Source organism: Patagioenas fasciata, chromosome 6, assembly GCF_037038585.1.
Source record: "Patagioenas fasciata isolate bPatFas1 chromosome 6, bPatFas1.hap1, whole genome shotgun sequence".
NCBI classification, from domain to species: domain Eukaryota; kingdom Metazoa; phylum Chordata; class Aves; order Columbiformes; family Columbidae; genus Patagioenas; species Patagioenas fasciata.
This window is the reverse complement of record NC_092525.1, coordinates 6,828,397-6,847,115: the sequence shown is the minus strand read 5'-3', so window position 1 is coordinate 6,847,115 and position 18,719 is coordinate 6,828,397.

The window sequence follows — 18,719 nt, the reverse complement described above, 5'->3', positions numbered from 1 at the left end:
TAACCTGTTTTTTTTTCCCTGGTAAATAATTTGTGAAGATAGAATGGAAGAAAAAGATTAACAAAAGTTTCACTAAATAATTGTGTTCATAAAAAAAAAAAATAGATTTTGTTATGATTTCCATTCAATTTCTGATCTGTTTACTTTTGTTTTACAGTTATCTCAAAATTCCTGGATACAGAGCAACTACTTTCCATTTCGGCACAGGTTCCAAAGCAGGATAAGGTATGTTTCAAAATGCACCTTAGATGAGCAGTTACCTGGCTATATAGAAGTGTGGCACCTATGCATGATATGGTAGGAAAAAGACTGCACCTTACAAAGACACGGACTAATGTTGTCATAGTCTGAGAGTGTATCTTATTGTACAGCAGCAGGAGATTCTATAGGAAAACATTAGAAACATTTGGGTTTGCTTCAATATCACGTTTATCTTAATTTATACAAACTGACTGCAAAAGCTGTTGACTTTTTCATCACTCCCCACTCTCATTCTCTGTAAATGTTCATCCTGTTTGACAGTACCAGGATGAGAGAGGAATTTTCTTCACATCAGCATAAAAGGAAAAAGTGTTAACAGACATTTACTCTCTTATTTTTGGAGGTTAATACAATTTTTAATAGCCAAAAGAAAATTAGGCATCTTTCTTACTAGAAATTAAATACTTTCTTAGCTTTTAGGTAAGACAAATTAAGATAAATCAGTCTTTATTGTCTAGAAAGATCATTTTGAAAATGGTTCTTAAGAAGCACTCTTGACCTGGCTCGGCTGTGCTTGTAATGCAGATAAACCTGTATCGATCACTGAGTCAGCTGTGTGAACACGCGAGGTCAGCGATGAGACGTGGCTGTCGGTTCCCGTGACACAGACGCTGCACGAGCCAAGCGCAGGTTTTTCGTGCAGATGTTCCGTGTTCCCCCCGCACAGCACCGGACAGAAAACGAAGCACGTCCTGGCAGAGCATCAGCCAGAACAGTGTCTGGCAGCCCCTTCTGCGGGCGGTTCTCACCTCGGCCCGTGCTTTTCTGCTGGCCTGTGAATGCAAGGAGCAGCAATGTAGTGAAGAACTGATTCCTGTGAAGTTTTCCCAGGGTCCTGTCTTAGGGATTAAAAGAGTGCCCTGCTCTTATCTGTCACCTTCAATCACATGTCTTACCAGGTGCACCAAAATGAAATGTGGATAAAAGCGCTTATTGCTAAAAGCATAAATAGACAATAGAGCTATAAATGCTTATAACAAGATAGTTTCCTTGAAGGACAAGCAATAGTTGGTGTGTTGATGTTAAAGCTTCATCAGGAAGGCATTTTCTTGCTCAGCGCAGGTTCAGTCTGTGAGCGCGTTGTGCCCCGTGTTGCAGCCCCTGGAGCCTCAGGAGCTGGTGAACAGGGGAGGCTCCGTCACAGAGCGCCCGGGAGAGCTACTGAATGTTCTTCAGGTTCATGTTCCTTACAACCCCCTCTTTCCCCCTCAGGATTTATAGAGAATTTCACCTCTGAAGTCTTCTGGGAGCTGGAGACAGACAGAATCTTTGCCTTGAAAATCACTCCAGTGATCACTTCAGGATCTTTCAGAGAGAGATTTTGTTCATCAGACCTTGTCTTGTATATTGATCTGTATGTTAACACGTGCACTACAAATATCAAACCAAGATAAGCACGTGTAGCTCACTACTGGATCTGGGTTAGACCAGACACAGCAGTAACCGCTGTGCGCCTGAGGCAGCGGAACCTCAGCTTTTTTCTACCAAGCATATTGTAACCGTTCCATTATAAGTTGCATTTGCCTGCTGTACCTGAGTAGGATATTTCTGCCAATGCGTTGGAGGCTTCTGCTTGCCTGTGTTCGTGCTGGTGTGCCAGCATCCTAGGGACTTACAACTTTGTCACCTCTCCGTGTCTTCTCGCGGGCTGACTGGACTGCTTACTCAATGACTTATCTAATGCCAGTTAAAGCAATCAGGTACAGGCTCGGTCAGGATTGTAGTAAATGCAGAAAAATCTCTTTAATGACACATCAGAAAGCTGAATGTTTGTTGCTCCCAGCTTTCATTGCAGAGATCTGTAACACGAAGGAAAGATCAGGTGCGTGACTAAAGCTGGCTGGATGTCTTCGTGTATACAGAGGACCATGCACACCGAACTTGTAACTGCGCTGTTTCCAATCGCAACTGGCCACAATATAGCAGAGCATGTTATCAATGTTAATTCAAGAGTTAACTCCGTTGCTTTTATTAAATGCTGGATTGACCTATTCAGTGTGTTCCACTCTCCATACAAGTTTTCATTGCAGAACGTCCCCAGCTGTCCGTGTGTGGGGAGGTGACTCCGATTCAGGTCCCCTTAGTTAGAAAAGAGTATATGGGGTACTCAAGGACCATAAACAAAAAAACCCCAACACCTTTTATTTTGCAGCTTGGCCCAATTAGCAGGAAGATTTATGCTACTTAAGCCAAATTGGTGAACAGTTTAACAGCCAAAGGGTTTACACAAAGGAGTTTTGTGGCTCTAAGCCTTAGGTTATACTGCTCATAGAGGGAGAGGAGATGAAATAAGGGTGTAGGAAAGGAAAAGAGAAGCAAAGAAGGAGAACGAAAGGCCCGTCCCCTCCCCTGTCAGCCCGCGGCCTTTGTCTGCGGGCCTCGGCTGGTGTTGGGATGTAAATCGCGATTCACCTTCTCCTGAGTGCCCCATCTGCTGCTGGACACGGTGTCCATACGGGATTGTTTTCGCTCTGAGTGACCCATCACTGCGGGATGAGCTGTTGTTGCCATAATGTCTGAGACATAATTCTGTTGAGTCTCTGGCGCAGGAGGCAGATGGTGCTTGTCTGAAAAACCCCCAGTTTCAATCACTACAAGTGTTCATGGTTTGTTCAACATGAACGTTCTCTCATCCTAAGGGGGACTGTCAATTGGCAATCTTGGTGAGATGCGTTACTGGAGAAATCGTGTCATCGGTGAAATCAAGTGCTTCCTCTTATGAAATCTGTGTATATAAGCAAATTAAAGGTATCTGGACAAAACAAAACATCCTTAAGAGACCCTCCTGTCTCAGTCATTCTGGCCGGGGTCTGAGTGGCTGGAACATGAGGGTGGGGAGGATCAGGGCAGTGAGCAGCAGGGAACACCAAGAGTCACTCGTCCTTTCTTCTCAGGGCAGCACCGCACTGTGATCATCTGCAGTGCTCAGAATCCTGTGATTTAACAGTACAAATTCTTCTGTCATGCAATAGTTCCCACATCTGGTATCTTCTCAGCCAGGAACAAGATGGGTTTAGGGAGGGGATTGCAGATGTAAAGCGTTACCCGCAGTGTGTGGAAAGAAGATGCTCAGAGCCATGAACTGGTTGAGAACTGGGGGTCCCCGGTCTGCAGTTGGTGTTTTGTCTGCTCATCAGACACTGGCGCTAAGTGCTCAAGCAAACTTTCCTTTCCACAGTCAGGCCCACCTGGGAGTTGGTTGAATGCATGAGCTGTCTTTAAAGAACACGTGAATTTATCTGATTCTCCGCTGGATTTTTTTCCCCCGTAGCTTTATGCCACCAGATTTGTTGCATTAATATGTTACTTAGAGAATTCCCTGCAGACCCACCTCTCAAGCCTCTTGTCATGTTACTTACCTGACACATTCAATGCCTATACATCTCAGTAACAGTGTGCATCTTTGTACAACACAAACATGTGCGTGTGTGTATGCACATAAAGGTATGTAATTTGGGTCAAATCTTTATTTGCTGTATGTAGGTATGATAACACAACTTGCAGAAAACCACAACCTACCAATGAAAACAAGTTTCAGCTCTGCCCATGGGTGTTTTACCCGGATGACTGTTGATTGTTCACCGTTACCCACCGGCGTCCTTTAAAACTCACAAAGGTATTGGGACTAGATTTGTTTTTTCATAACATGTTTGTATACTTAATGTATAATACATTAATAAAGTGCACATTATACAGTAATTTAAGCAACAAAATAATTTCAGTGGAGATTTCTGGAAGTAAATGAAGGTATAACTGACGTATTTTATAGCTGCCCAATTTGTAGTTAATATGGTCAAAAATGTGCGATTACATGCAGTTATGTTGTGTGTAGATGTGCAGTTGTATACCTTGCTGATAAGTGCATTCTATTGTGGGTATTTTCATAAGAATTGATATGGGAAAATGAATCCAGGTGGTGTTTCTTCCACTTCCACTTGTGAGACCATTTAAAACTATTTATTATGTGCTAACTACACTTATTTTGTCCAATTAATAGCTAATTGCACGCTTTCTTAAAGCTATCTTTCTGTTGAGTTATGGCTCCTTACAGAAATAACCCAAAGCACACTGATCCAGTGTCCTTCTTGAGCCAAAAAACCCTCACAAAGTGTGTTTTATTAAACATGACTACAAACATATAGGCATTTATCAGTAAGGGTGGCCTTCATATTTACTGATTTTTATGGGTGAATTATCTACACAAAGTGACACAATGCATTAATTCTGTAATGCAGAATGGTTACTTTTAGTCCGTTCCTTGCGTTTCCAGCAGAACTGTCTGTTCTGTGTTGTCCTTGCTGCGGGTCGGTTGCTCTGCCGTCTGGTTCAGGAGACTCACTGAGGGTAATGTCGCATGTCAATTTTATGGACATTCTTTCTAGAAACTCTGTGGGGTTTCTATTAACGTGAGGGCCTAGGGGAATTAGAGTTGCATTTGATGTATTGATAAAACACACTTGATTCCATAGCTGTATGTTTAGTTCATTCTCTTGTGAAGCTTTCTTATGAGCTGTTGGCATTTGAGCTGTGTGTCCTGTGTCTGATAGCAGAATTTGACCTGAGATGACGGTATAAACTTGGAATTTGCTTCAAATAAATACGTGCATTTGCCTGTATCTGGCAGAGATGATTGCATTTTATGAGTAACCTCCTATCCTGATGTATGGAGTATGAACTTTATGAGCTTGCTTTGTTTCTCCAAGTTGTGTAAAGTGACAGTATGTGCTGTGCAACAGTTAAATCAGTGTCTCTTTTCAGAATAGTGTGTAAAGTATTGAACAAGACCCGTGAGCGTGTTCATTGTCTGTACAAACTCTGACACCGTGTCGGTGCTGGATTTGCTGCTCTCATTGCCCACGCCTGCACTCTGTCTGATGATGGTGAGTTTCTCCATTGATGACATGATCATGGCCAGATAAAGACCCTCCTGGTGGAGAATAACCAGGCTGTTTGGTCTGGTTCCCCAACTGCTAAGCCCACGCGACGACTTTTTTTGGTCTCCGTAGGCTTTAGGTGGGTGTCTCTGGTCTGTCATTGCTGCTTTTGTGCTGATCTTCTTTCTGTCTCCATTCACTGGAATCACATCCTCCGTTCAACTGCTGCAAGTCTGCACAGGCAGTCTGTTCAAGACAGCCAGTTTAAGCGTATTCTATTTAAAAGAAAGAAGTCTTTGGACACTCTGAGTTTACAGCTCTGTTCCGAAATGGCACAAGTTAATACAGGTGGATCAACATTATGTAAATGCCATAGGACAAAATGTGGCTACTGTTGTTTATCTGCTACAATTTCTGCAGCATTTTCAGACAATTTTAGAAGTAGACTCTTGTAAGGAATCCAGGATCTTGTGCTTACCTGCATATTGCTCATTCTGCACATTGTCTTCAATTAATGCTGACCTGAGGTATTTATCTGCAGTACAACACAGTGTAGATACTAAATCAGGTCTGGAAGCCATCTCAGGAGATGTATTAGCTCATAATTACATCAAAAATAGAAGGAATGCTACTTCCTTGTTTCCTGTGCTTATTGTAATAAGGCACATATGTGGTAGCAAGAGTTCGTGACCCCCATACTTCATATGCTTATAGCAGTGTACAAATAAGTTATTAAAATTAAACTGGCTTTCAGATCTTCTGTTTTAATTACTTTTCCAATTTGACTCTTTGTGTTTTTCTTTATCACTGGAGTCCAACCCCACTCACTGTCCCGCGACTGGGGACTCCAGACAAGGCGACACAGACGTGGGGGTGGCTGCACAGTGGAGCTCAGCGGACTTGAGAACCACTCAGCTGGTGTGAGGATCAGAGACGTACAAAGCAACTTTGCTTTTTAAATGATGAGGATGATGTGCTTTGTTTTGGAAGACATCAGATTTTGAATGTTTAAGGAAGCTGTAACTACCTCGATGTTTCCTTCTTACCGCAGTCGGATTTCTGGTTCTGTCTGTCGAGTTGTGCTCCTCTCCCGCACCAAGTGGTGATCGTGGGGCTCAGGGTGAGGGGGGGCAAGGAGGGCGGGGGTGTCCGTGGACTTGAATAAGTTTTGTTTGGGGTTTTTTAGACGCCTCTGTTGACACATTGTATAAAAACTGATTGCTGCAGTGCTAATGAATGAACAGGATGATAAGCAACAGATTTGAGAACCTGTTTGGGTTTTGGTTTATTGAAAAATTATTATTTAACTCAAAAAGCAATAAGATCTTGCAGTGGTCTTCTAATACTTACTGGTAGCTTTTTAACGTACTGGTTTGGAACTTTGAGATTATATTTGATATGAAGTGGCTGTTCCATCGTGGAATATTGCAGGAGTAAACTCTTGCATTTCAGCATTCCTGGCAGATCTGCAGCTTGATAAAGACCTGAGGCTGTTTAGTTTAATCAGACTTTTGTAGATCCCACCTTCACTGTTCAAAGCACTGGCTGTCAATGTGTTTTCTGGTGTTGTCACTTCTTTCTGAACAAAGACGACAGAGGTACACAGCTCTACTGGTATTGTCTGTTTTATTTAAACATGGAACTTTAACTTGAAAGCTTAGAAAGCTGTGGTCTGTGGTATATCTTTGTAATGTTTGTAAATTCTTATGCAGATACTCTTATGCCAACCAGCATGAACTTTTGTGAGTGTGAACTGCTGTGCAGTTAGAAAGAAGAAAGGTGTGTGAGCTAAACCAGCAGGAAGGCTGCAGCCGTGTAACCTGGGGGGCGCAAACGGCACGAAACGGGCTGCAGCGGCGGAGCCCTCGGTCCCGGGCTGTCCCGGGCAGGCGGCAGAGCCCTCGGTCCCGGGCAGACGCAGCCTGAAAGCTCCCGGCCCCGCCCTGCGGGCGGACAGCGCCGCTCTGCGGCCGCCGGTGGCTCCGGGACGGGAGGCGAGGGGCAGGGGGGGCCAGAGCCGGGCGCGGAGGCGGGGGGGGGGGGGGGGGCGCAGCCCGGTGGCGGACGCGGACGGGATTGGCTCCTGCGCGGGATGGGCGGGGACACGCTGCGTAAGTGCGCGGGCCGCGGAGCGCGTGCCGGAGGGGCGGCGGCTGGAGCAGCGCGCGAGGAACGGCGGGGCCGGCGGTGAGCGAGGGGCGGGCGGACAGCGGGGAGACTGGACGGGGCCGGCCCGGGACCGGCTGAGGGGCGAGGCTGGAGGGTGACAGACGGGCTGGTTTCGGAAGGAGGAAGGCGAGGGGCAGCCAGCCGCAACAGCGCGGCCCCCGGCTGGGGCGAGGGGGAAGCACGCGGGCGGCTGTGAGGGAAGGGAGCCCCGCGCTGAGCGCTGCGCGGGGCTCGGGCGGGGCCGTGGGGCGGAGGGGGAGCCCCCGTAGTGACACAGGACAGAGGGAGGAAAGCGAGCGGGAGGGGGCAGCGGCGGGTCGGGAGCGCCAAGGGGGGGCGCGAGGGGCGGGGGGGGCCGGGAACGGAGGGAGCGGCGGAGGAACCTGAGGGCGGGACGGTGCGGGAGGAGCTTAGGCGGGAAAAGCTGAGGTACCTCGGGGAGGGGATGATATCGGGGGAGGCTTTGACAGGAAAGGCTGAGGTACCTCGGGGAGGGGATGATATCGGGGGAGGCTTTGACGGGAAAGGCTGAGGTACCTCAGGGAGGGGATGATATCGGGGGAGGCTTTTACAGGAAAGGCTGAGGTACCTCGGGGAGGGGATGATATCGGGGGAGGCTTTGACAGGAAAGGCTGAGCTACCTCAGGAAGGGGATGATATCGGGGGAGGCTTTGACAGGAAAGGCTGAGGTACCTCGGGGAGGGGATGATATCGGGGGAGGCTTTGACAGGAAAGGCTGAGGTACCTCAGGGAGGGGATGATATCGGGGGAGGCTTTGACAAGAAAGGCTGAGCTACCTCGGGAAGGGGATGATATCGGGGGAGGCTTTGACGGGAATGGCTGAGGTACATCAGGGAGGGGATGATATCGGGGGAGGCTTTGACAGGAAAGGCTGAGGTACCTCAGGGAGGGGATGACATCGGGGGAGGCTTTGATGGGAAAGGCTGAGGGACTTAAAGGAGAGGACAGAAGGGAGAGAGGTTTTGGTGGTAAAGGCTGAGGTACCTCAGGGAGGAGATGGCATCGCAGAGGCTGCAGTGGGAAATGCTGAGGTAGCTCTGGGACGGGATGGCACTAAGGTGTGGTTTCAAAGGGAAATGCTGAGGTACTTTGAGGAAAGGATGCTGGGCTAGGAACTATGAACACATCAGATCGGTTAAGAGAATGTTGATGACAGAAATTTCTACAGTAAAGTATTCCAGCAAAGACAGGGAGATGAGCAAAATTATATCAGGCCTCCTAGGATTCCTGCAGATTAGGGGTCAGGGATGATGAGGTTGTTAACTCGGTCCTAACTTTTTCTTTCTCTCCTTCTCTTGCAGCACCAGACTGAATGGAGAAGCAAGTGGATGGGAAGTTCCTGCGCCACGACACAGACCACATTTATTACTCTCACCCTCCGAGACCCGGAGAACCGAACCGTTCTCATCGTGCCTTGAAGCAACCTCTGCTCATGCGCTTCTCCCAGGGAGAAGGCAGAATGGGAGTGACTCGCCACGTTAAACAACAGGGTGTACACTCTGCAGCTTTCAAGCCCAGCTCTGCGTTAGCTCACCCCTGCAATTTTGCACCGCCCACGCAAATTTGAGTTGTCGCTGGTTGTTGCAGCGTTTGGCTTTGGTGAGGACAGCGTGTGTTTGTCAGCAGTTGGTGTAGGGTGGAATTTTGAGGAGAAAGTGATATTTCCGTGCCAGAACTGGTTGGTGTTTGCATGGTATTGTGGTAGTTGTTCCCGCAGGTGATCAGTGCTGGAGTGTTATTGCAGGATGAGGGGATTTTGAAGGCTTGCCTGTGAGATGCACTAGAGGCAGCAGTTGCAAACGAAAGGCTGAGGTGTGGAGAGTTTGTCGGTGGGTTTTGGACAGTTGTCAGTTGAAGAGTTGGTTGGTTGCAGGTGAGGTGTAGAGCAGAGGGTGAAGCTGACTTTGCCTGGGCGGCGCAACTGGATGGGTGTGCAGAGCTGAGGAGAGCGGGCTTCTGCGGGTGACCCTAAAGCTGGAGAACCAGCCAGCGGCAGCCCCAGACAGTCCCGCTGCCGAGCTTGGCCGTGTAGGGCCAGTGCCCTGGGGCACAGGGAGTGTGACCCTCCGCAAGCACCAAACAGCAGGTGAGGACTGTGGGGATTTGTACTGAGCTATGATATCTCTAAGGCATGTGCGAGGGGCCGGGGCCAAGGCAAGGTGGGCTCGTTGTGGGGTGTGGGGAGGTGTCAGCCCCCGGACTCAGCCCCTGTCTGATTGTAGTGCCCTTGGGCTGGTGTAGCTCAGTCCTCTGTGTGTTTCTCTTCAGGTGGAGCAGCGTGCAAAGGAAAAGCAAGGAAGGAGAGGAAGGTGGTGAACCTATGAGGAAGAGTGTAGCGAATCTGGCGTGGACTCACAGTAAGGTGCCATGAGAGACATTTATTACAAACTCAGGTTTGCATTTATACTCGCTATGATGCTTGCTCAAGCATTTGCTCTTTAGCTAAGTTAGACATTACATGAGCGATGTAACTGCCATATACGCATTTTTTTCTATAGTAAGCTGTCCCTCTGTCCCTGATGTATCAGTCCTGTATCCTGTATCTTAGTAGTCATAATTTTTCCCCAAGTAGATGAATATTTGCAAGCAGCTTTATCTCCAGTCGTTACCTGTTCATATAATTCTCATTCATCTTTGTGCCATGTCTCCAACTGAAATGTACCAGTTGTAGGAAAGTCTAGCACATGATTAGCAATCCATTGTAATAAACTCACCAATCAGACCCCTGATACATCCTGATTTTGCGTTTGTAGCGCATGTTGAAGGACATCCAGGGTTTGTCTTTGCTTAAGGGATAACTTCCCTCCCATGGTTCCCAATCGCTCACCTTTCGTTGGTGGTGGGCGCGCACTGTCCTGGTTCCCGGTCCTGTTTCCTGGTTCGATTGGGCTTCGCTACCAGAGCGGCTACTGCCTTTATAGGCACGCTGAAAGTCCCTGTTCCAGGGCGCCATTTGTAGCGAATGCGGTACGGACTCTCTTTTAAGGTGCAATGAGAGATGTTTATTACAAATTCAGGCTTGCGTTTATACTCGCTATGATGCTTGCTCAAGCATTTGTTGATTAGCTAAGTTAGTCATTACATAAGTGATGTGTTTTGTGTTCCCACCAATGTCACTGCCATAAACACCTTTTTTGTCTATCACAAGCTGTCCCTCTGTCCTTGATGCATCAATCCTGTATCAACTCCTCTGTCCTTGATGTATCACATAGCATACAGTCCTTTGTTCTTGTATTTTTCCACTAATGCTTGTTCTCATGCTGTTGACTCTTGCAGTTTCTCATGTGCCCGGTCTTCCGTGTACTGACACAGAAGAGCGATCACGAAAGAGGACTGGAGCGCACCTGTGAGTCAAGCAGAGTCAAGAAAGAAGATGACAGTGGTGGACCTGTGAGTCAGGAGGGGACAAAAGAGGAGAAAGGTGATGGAGCTACGAGTCAAGAGTGAGGAGGAAGATGGGCAGCCTGAGCCAGCGAGAAGGAGAATGTATCCTTAAGCACAGGGAACGATCTGTGATTAGTGCGTCCCCCTCCCACCCCTAGAAACCGTGCTCGGGGGTAAAGTGGTAAAATGGGAGCAGGGGCTGTTGGCTGTGTTTTGGGAGGTGGGGGTGGTGAGCAGGGGCTGGGCTCTTGGACTTGGGAGCAGTTAAGGGAGCAGGGTGGTCATCCCTTGGGAGGTGTCTGTCTGCCAGCAGGTAAAGGAGGGGGAAGAGGATCCTGCCGGGGTGAGGGCCTGGCCAACTCTCCACTCCCAGGGCTCTTGATGCTGGTGTGGTGTGTTGCTGTAAGTGCCAGGGGTGACTGGCAAAGAAAGTCTTTGTGGGGTGCATGCTGGGAAACTGTGCTGCTACGGAGGGGCTGGGTTGGTGGGAAGGCCTGTGCGGGGGGCCGGGGCCAAGGCAAGGTGGGCTTGTGGTGGGGTGTGGGGATGCGTCAGCGACCGGACTCGCCCCCTCGTGTGACTGTACGGGCCTGGGGTGGGTATATTTTTGTTTTCTGTGCATCTCTGTTCGGGTGGAGCAGCTCGCAAAGGCGAAAGCAAGAAAGAAGAGGAAGGTGGTGAACCTACGAGGAAGAGCGATCAAGAAAGAGGATTGGAGTGCATCTGCAAGTCAACAGGGATCAAGAAAGAAGATGACGGTGGTAGAGCTGCGAGTCAGGAGGGATCAAGAAAGAAGAGGAGGAAGGTGATGGAGCTGCGAGTCAGGAGTGAGGAGGAAGAAAATGTCCCCCTTGGGACAGGGACCTCCCTGTAATCAGGACTGCGCCCTCCCACCCCTGGAAACTGCTCAGGGGCCCAGACATCCATGGGAAGGTTGTGTCCGACAGCACGAGCCAGATCTTCAGCACTGGCTGCTGTTCAGCTGGGACCAGGGGCTGCTGGTGGGGTTTTGGGAGGCGGGGTGGGTGAGTAGAGGCTGGGCTTTTGGACTCATGAGTGGTTGAGAGAGAGGGCTGGACACCTCTTGGGAGGTGTCTTGTCTGTCTGCCATCAGCTAAAGGAGGGGGAAGAGGATCCTGCCGGGGTGAGGGCCTGGCCAGCTCTCCACTCCCAGGGCTCTTGATGCTGATGTGGTGTGTTGCTGTAAGTGCCAGGGGTGACTGGCAAAGAAAGTCTTTGTGGGGTGCATGCTGGGAAACTGTGCTGCTACGGAGGGGCTGGGTTGGTGGGAAGGCCTGTGCGGGGGGCCGGGGCCAAGGCAAGGTGGGCTTGCTGTGGGATGTGGGGATGCGTCAGCGACCGGACTCACCCCCTATGTGACTGTACGGGCTTGGGGTGGGTGTATTTCTGTCTTCAGGGCATTTCGGTTTGGGTGGAGCAGCTCACAAAGGCGAAAGCAAGAAAGGAAAGTAAGGTTGTGAACTTACGAGAAAGAGTGATCAAGAAAGAGGATTTGAGTTCATCCGGGAATCGAGGGATCAAGAAAGAAGAGGAGGACGGTGATGGACTTGCATATTGAAAATGAGAGGGAAGATGGGCAACCTGAAGCATGGAGCAAGGGAATGTCTCCTAGAACAAAGGGACCTTTCTGTAATCAGAGATCCCCCCTCCTACCCTACAAACTGAACAAAGAGGACTGCGAAAGGGAGCGCTCTGACAGGACAAGAGGTATCAGTAAATCTGGCAAGAGGACAGGGGGGGAAGCGCTCTGGCGGATCAACAAGTCTCAATATATGTGGCAAGAGGATGATGGGGGAGAGTTCACCAGTGGTTCAAAAGTCACCCAGAAAAAGGGGAAGAGGATGTCAAGGGGGGAGCGCTCTGGTCGATCACAAGACTCTCCTAAAAAACACAACAGGATGGTGGTGGGGGGGAATGTCCTATATGGGACAAGGGGTCCCGAGAAATCCAGCAAGAGGATGGTGGGGGGGAGCACTCTAGCAGACCAAGAATGTACTAAGGAAAGGCAAAAGGACGGCAGGAGGAGAGACCCAGTGGGTCAAGAGGTACCGAGAAATCCAGCAAGAGGACGACAGGGAGGAGCTCTTTAGCAGGCCAAAATCCCACTGAGGAAAGGCAAGAGGACAGCGGGGGAGAGCGCTCCAGTTCTTCAAGTGACTTCCCAGGCAGAAGGCAGGAGCATGGCGGGGCAGGACTGCGGCAGGTCAAGAATTCTCAGTCTGGCAATAGGATGGCGGGGAGGAGCGTTCCAGCGGGAGAAGAGCGCCCTGACTAGAGGCAAGACGAGGGTGAGGGAGAGCACTCGGACGTGTCAAGAAGACTCCCCCAAAAAGTGCAAGAGGAAGGCCGGTGGGGAGAGCAATCCAGCAGATCAGGAAGTCTCAATAAATGTGGTAAGAAGGTGGCAGGTGGGAGCTCCCCAGTGGTTCAAGAGGTCCCAAGATATCCAGCAAGAGAACTGTGAGGGAGAGCGCTCCAACAGGTCAAGCGGTGTCAAGAAATCCAGCAAGACAATGGTGGAAAACGCTCCGGTGAGTCACAAGATTCCCCCCAAAAAAGGCAAGAGAATGGTGCAGGGGAGCACTCTGGTGGATCAAGAAGCACCCAGGAAAAGGGGAAGAAGATGGTTGGGGGGAGCACTCTGGTTGGTCACAAGACTCCCCCAGAAAACACAAGAGGGTGGCAGGGGGAACGCCCTAATGGGTCAAGAGGACCCAAGAAATCCAACAAGAGGACGGCGAGGGGGAGCGCTCTGGCAGATCAGGACGTCTCAATAAATGCGGTAAAAGGATGGTGGGTGGGAGCCCCTCAGTGGTTCACAAGGTTCCAGGAAATCCAGCAAGAGGACGGCGTGGGGGAGCGCTGTGGCAGATGAAGAACCCTCAGTACATCTGGCAAGAGGACGGTGAGGGGGTGCTCTGATGGGTCAAGGTTGCTCTGAAAAAAGCCCAAGAGGGTGGTAAGGAGAAGCTCACCGGTGATTCACGAATCACCCAGAAAAAAGGGAAGAGGACAGTGCGGGGGAGCTCTTCAGTTGTTGAAGAGAATCCCCAGAAAAAGGCAGGAGGATGATGAGGGGGAACACTCTGGCGGGTCAAGAAGTCTCAATAAGTCCGGCAAGAAGACGGTGGGGAGGAGAGCTCGTGTGGGTCAAGAGGTCCCAAGAAACCCAGCAAGAGGACAGCAGGGGCGAGCGCTCCGGCAGATCAGGAAATCTCGATAAATGCAGTTAGAGGATGGTGGGTGTGAGCCCCTCAGTTGTTTAAGACGTCCCAAGAAATCCAGCAAGAGAACTGCGAGGGGGAGCGCTCCGGCAGGTCAAGCGATGTCAAGAAATCCAGCAAGACAATGGTGGAGAACTCTCCGGCGAGTCACAAGACTCTCCCAAAAAAGGCAAAAGAATGGTGCAGGGGAGCACTCTGGTGGATCAAGAAGCACCCAGGAAAAGGGGAAGAGGATGGTGGGGGGAAACGGCCTGGTTGGTCACAAGACTCCCCCAAAAACCACAAGAGGGTGGCAGGGGGAACGCCCTAATGGGTCAAGAAGTCCCAAGAAATCCAGCAAGAGGACGACAGGGAGGAGCTCTTTAGCAGGCCAAAATCCCACTGAGGAAAGGCAAGAGGACAGCGGGGGAGAGCGCTCCAGTTCTTCAAGTGACTTCCCAGGCAGAAGGCAGGAGCATGGCGGGGCAGGACTGCGGCAGGTCAAGAATTCTCAGTCTGGCAATAGGATGGCGGGGAGGAGCGTTCCAGCGGGAGAAGAGCGCCCTGACTAGAGGCAAGACAAGGGTGAGGGAGAGCGCTCGGATGTGTGAAGAAGACTCCCCCAAAAAAGTGCAAGAGGAAGGCCAGGGGGAGAGCAATCCAGCAGATCAGGAAGTCTCAATAAATGCGGTAAGAGGATGGCGGGTGGGAGCCCCCCCAGTGGTCCAAGAGATCCCAAGAAATCCAGCAAGAGGACGGCAAGGGGGAGCGCTCCAGCAGATCAGGAAATCTCGATAAATGCGGTTAGAGGATGGTGGGTGGGAGCCCCACAGTTGTTTAAGGCATCCCAAGAAATCCAGCAAAAGGACGGCGAGGGGGAACGCTCTGGCAGATCAGGACGTCTCAATAAATGCGGTAAGAGGATGGCGGGTGGGAGCCCCCCAGTGGTTCAAAATGTCCCAAGATATCCAGGAAGAGAACTGTGAGGGCGAGCGCTCCGGCAGGTCAAGCGATGTCAACAAATCCAGCAAGACAATGGTGGAGAACGCTCCGGTGAGTCACAAGACTCCACCAAAAAAGGCAAGAGAATGGTTAGAGGATGGTAACAGGCAGCTTTGAGAGCACTCTGGTGGATCAAGAAGCACCCAGGAAAAGGGGAAGAGGATGGTGGGGGGAAACGGCCTGGTTGATCACAAGACTCCCCCAAAAACCACAAGAGGGTGGCAGGGGGAACGCCCTAAGGGGTCAAGAGGTTCCAAGAAATCCAGCAGGAGGACGGCGAGGGGGAGCGCTCCAGCAGGCTGAGATTGTACTAAAGAAAGGCAAAAGGACAGCAGGAGGAGAAACCCAGTGGGTCAAGAGGTCCCAAGAAATCCAGTAAGAGGACAACAGGGAGGAGTGCTCTGGCAGGCCAAAATCTCAGTGAAGAAAGGCAAGAGGACAGCAGGGGGGAGTGCTCCAGTTCTTCAAGTGACTTCCCAGGTAGAAGGCAGAAGGACGGTGGGGTAGCGCTGGGACAGGTTGAGAATTCTCAATCTGGCAATAGGACAGCAGGGAGGAGCATCCAGCGGGACAGGAGCGCCCTGAAAATAGGCAAGACAAGGGTGAGTGAGAGCACTCCGAGATGTCAAGAAGTGTCAAAAAATCTGGTAAAGGATGGCAGGGGGGAGTGCTGTGGATATTCAAGAGACTCCCCAGTAAAAGGCAAGAGGACGGCGCGGGGAAGTGCTCCAGCACGTCAAGATCGCACTGAAGAAAGGCAAGGTCACAGTGGGGGGGAGCATTCCCGTTGTTCCAATGGTTCAAAAGGTCCCAAGAAATCCAACAAGAGAACTGCGAGGGGGAGCGCTCTGGCAAGTCAAGCGGTGTCAATAACCCCAGCAAGGCAACGGCGGAGAGCGCTCTGGTGAGTCACGAGACTCCCCTACAAAGGACGAGAGGATGGTGGAGGGGAGCCCACCAGTGGTTCAAGCAGCACCCAGGAAAAGGGGAGGAGGCTGACGAGGGGCAGGCCTCTGGCGGGCCAAGATCGCTGAGGGAAGGTGCGGGGGAGCTTGCTGGTGGCTCAAGAGACCTCTAGAAAAAGGTAAGAGGGCGGCGGGGGGTGGGAGGGCGCCTCAGCTGGTGAAGAGGAACCCCGAAAACAAGGCAAGAGAATGTTGGTGGGGGGAGCGCTCTGGCGGTTCCAGAGGCTCCCCGAGATCCGCTCAGACGGCAGCGGGTAACGCGGCAGCTCAGCGTCAATCAAAGAAGAACAGGAAGGCGGTTGACCTGCAATTCCAGAGCGAGGAGGAAGACTGGCAACCCGAACGAGGAGCAGCAGAACTTGGCATGGCCTCTGAAATCCTCCTTTAATCTGGGCTCAGGTAAGCTGGAAGCAGGGGACATAGGCTGGGGTTTGGGAGGTGGGCAGGTGAGAAATGATCCGCATTTTTGATCTCCTGAGTGACTGAAGCGCCTGGGAGTTCATTTGGAGTCGTTGCCTTACTTGATTTTACACTGACTTTTGCATTATATTTTAATGACGTAGAATTTTCCGTTTTGACATCGAAACCTAAACTTCTTTGGAAATTCATCCTCTGTCCCTTCAGTCTCAGCTCGTGGCACTTCCACTGTCTCGTGGCCCGCGTTTCAATGTGCATTAGATCGCTTCCTGGGCCTTGGATTTTAAGTAATGGTCCGTCACAAGTTTGTTTTTCTTGTCCTTAACAGGCAGCTTTGAGAGCTCTCTAAGGAAAAGTGATATCTTTTTACCTTGTTACTGCTCTTTCCATGTTACGAGCAGCCACCCTCTTTATGATCAGTCTCATGCTTTTCTTCCTTTCTTGCCCAGGTTCAGAATACCAGGAATTCCAAGCTTCAAGTTTCCTGTGGAACATTGCGGGAGACCTTGATAACGTGGCAATGAGGGAGGTGATGAAGAGAAACAATACCTGTTCCTTTCCCATTTCAAGACGTTATTTTTTACCTTCCTGGTAGCTGTGAGATGATTTGCAATCTTGCGCTAGCATCTGCCTGAAAGAGAACACGGACCCTTTGGGTGCCTCCTCAAGAAATACTTGCTCTATGGTTCTGGCGATGTCCAGGCTTCAAGGGTGGGGCATAGGGGAGTGTAAATCTTAGGGGGCCTCCCGGGATGTCTGCAGGTTTGGGTGACCCGTGGCTGGGACGGGGACGCCGAGGTTGTCAATCTTGCCCTGAATCTCTCGCTCCCTCTCTTGCAGCACCCGAGACCGAATGGAGGAGCAAGTGTACGGGAAGTTCCTGCGCCACGCCACAGATCACATTTATCGCTCTCGCCCTGAGAGACCCGGAGAACCAAACCGTTCCCATCGTGCCTTGAAGCAGCCTCTGCTCACGCGCTTCTCCCAGGGAGAAGGCAGAATGGCAGTAGCTCGCCACGTTATACCACAGGGTGCACACTCTGCAGCTTTCAAGCCCAGCTCTGCGTTAGCTCACCCCTGCAATTTTGCACCGCCCACGCAAATTTGAGTTGTCGCTGGTTGTTGCAGCGTTTGGCTTTGGTGAGGACAGCGTGTGTTTGTCAGCAGTTGGTGTAGGGTGGAATCTTGAGGAGAAAGTGATATTTCCGTGCCAGAACTGGTTGGTGTTTGCATGGTATTGTGGTAGTTGTTCCCGCAGGTGATCAGTGCTGGAGTGTTATTGCAGGATGAGGGGATTTTGAAGGCTTGTCTGTGAGATGCACTAGAGGCAGCAGTTGCAAACGAAAGGCTGAGGTGTGGAGAGTTTGTCGGTGGGTTTTGGACAGTTGTCAGTTGAAGAGTTGGTTGTTTGCAGGTGAGGTGTAGAGCAGAGGGTGAAGCTGACTTTGCCTGGGCGGCGCAACTGGATGGGTGTGCAGAGCTGAGGAGAGCGGGCTTCTGCGGGTGACCCTAAAGCTGGAGAACCAGCCAGCGGCAGCTCCAGACAGTCCCGCTGCCGAGCTTGGCCGTGTAGGGCCAGTGCCCTGGGGCACAGGGAGTGTGACCCTCCGCAAGCACCAAACAGCAGGTGAGGACTGTGGGGATTTGTACTGAGCTATGATATCTCTAAGGCATGTGCGAGGGGCCGGGGCCAAGGCAAGGTGGGCTCGTTGTGGGGTGTGGGGAGGTGTCAGCCCCCGGACTCAGCCCCTGTCTGATTGTAGTGCCCTTGGGCTGGTGTAGCTCAGTCCTCTGTGTGTTTCTCTTCAGGTGGAGCAGCGTGCAAAGGAAAAGCAAGGAAGGAGAGGAAGGTGGTGAACCTATGAGGAACAGTGTAGCGAATCTGGCGTGGACTCACGGTAAGGTGCCATGAGAGACATTTATTACAAACTCAGGTTTGCATTTATACTCGCTATGATGCTTGCTCAAGCATTTGCTCTTTAGCTAAGTTAGACATTACATGAGCGATGTAACTGCCATATACGCATTTTTTTCTATAGTAAGCTGTCCCTCTGTCCCTGATGTATCAGTCCTGTATCCTGTATCTTAGTAGTCATAATTTTTCCCCAAGTAGATGAATATTTGCAAGCAGCTTTATCTCCAGTCGTTACCTGTTCATATAATTCTCATTCATCTTTGTGCCATGTCTCCAACTGAAATGTACCAGTTGTAGGAAAGTCTAGCACATGATTAGCAATCCATTGTAATAAACTCACCAATCAGACCCCTGATACATCCTGATTTTGCGTTTGTAGCGCATGTTGAAGGACATCCAGGGTTTGTCTTTGCTTAAGGGATAACTTCCCTCCCATGGTTCCCAATCGCTCACCTTTCGTTGGTGGTGGGCGCGCACTGTCCTGGTT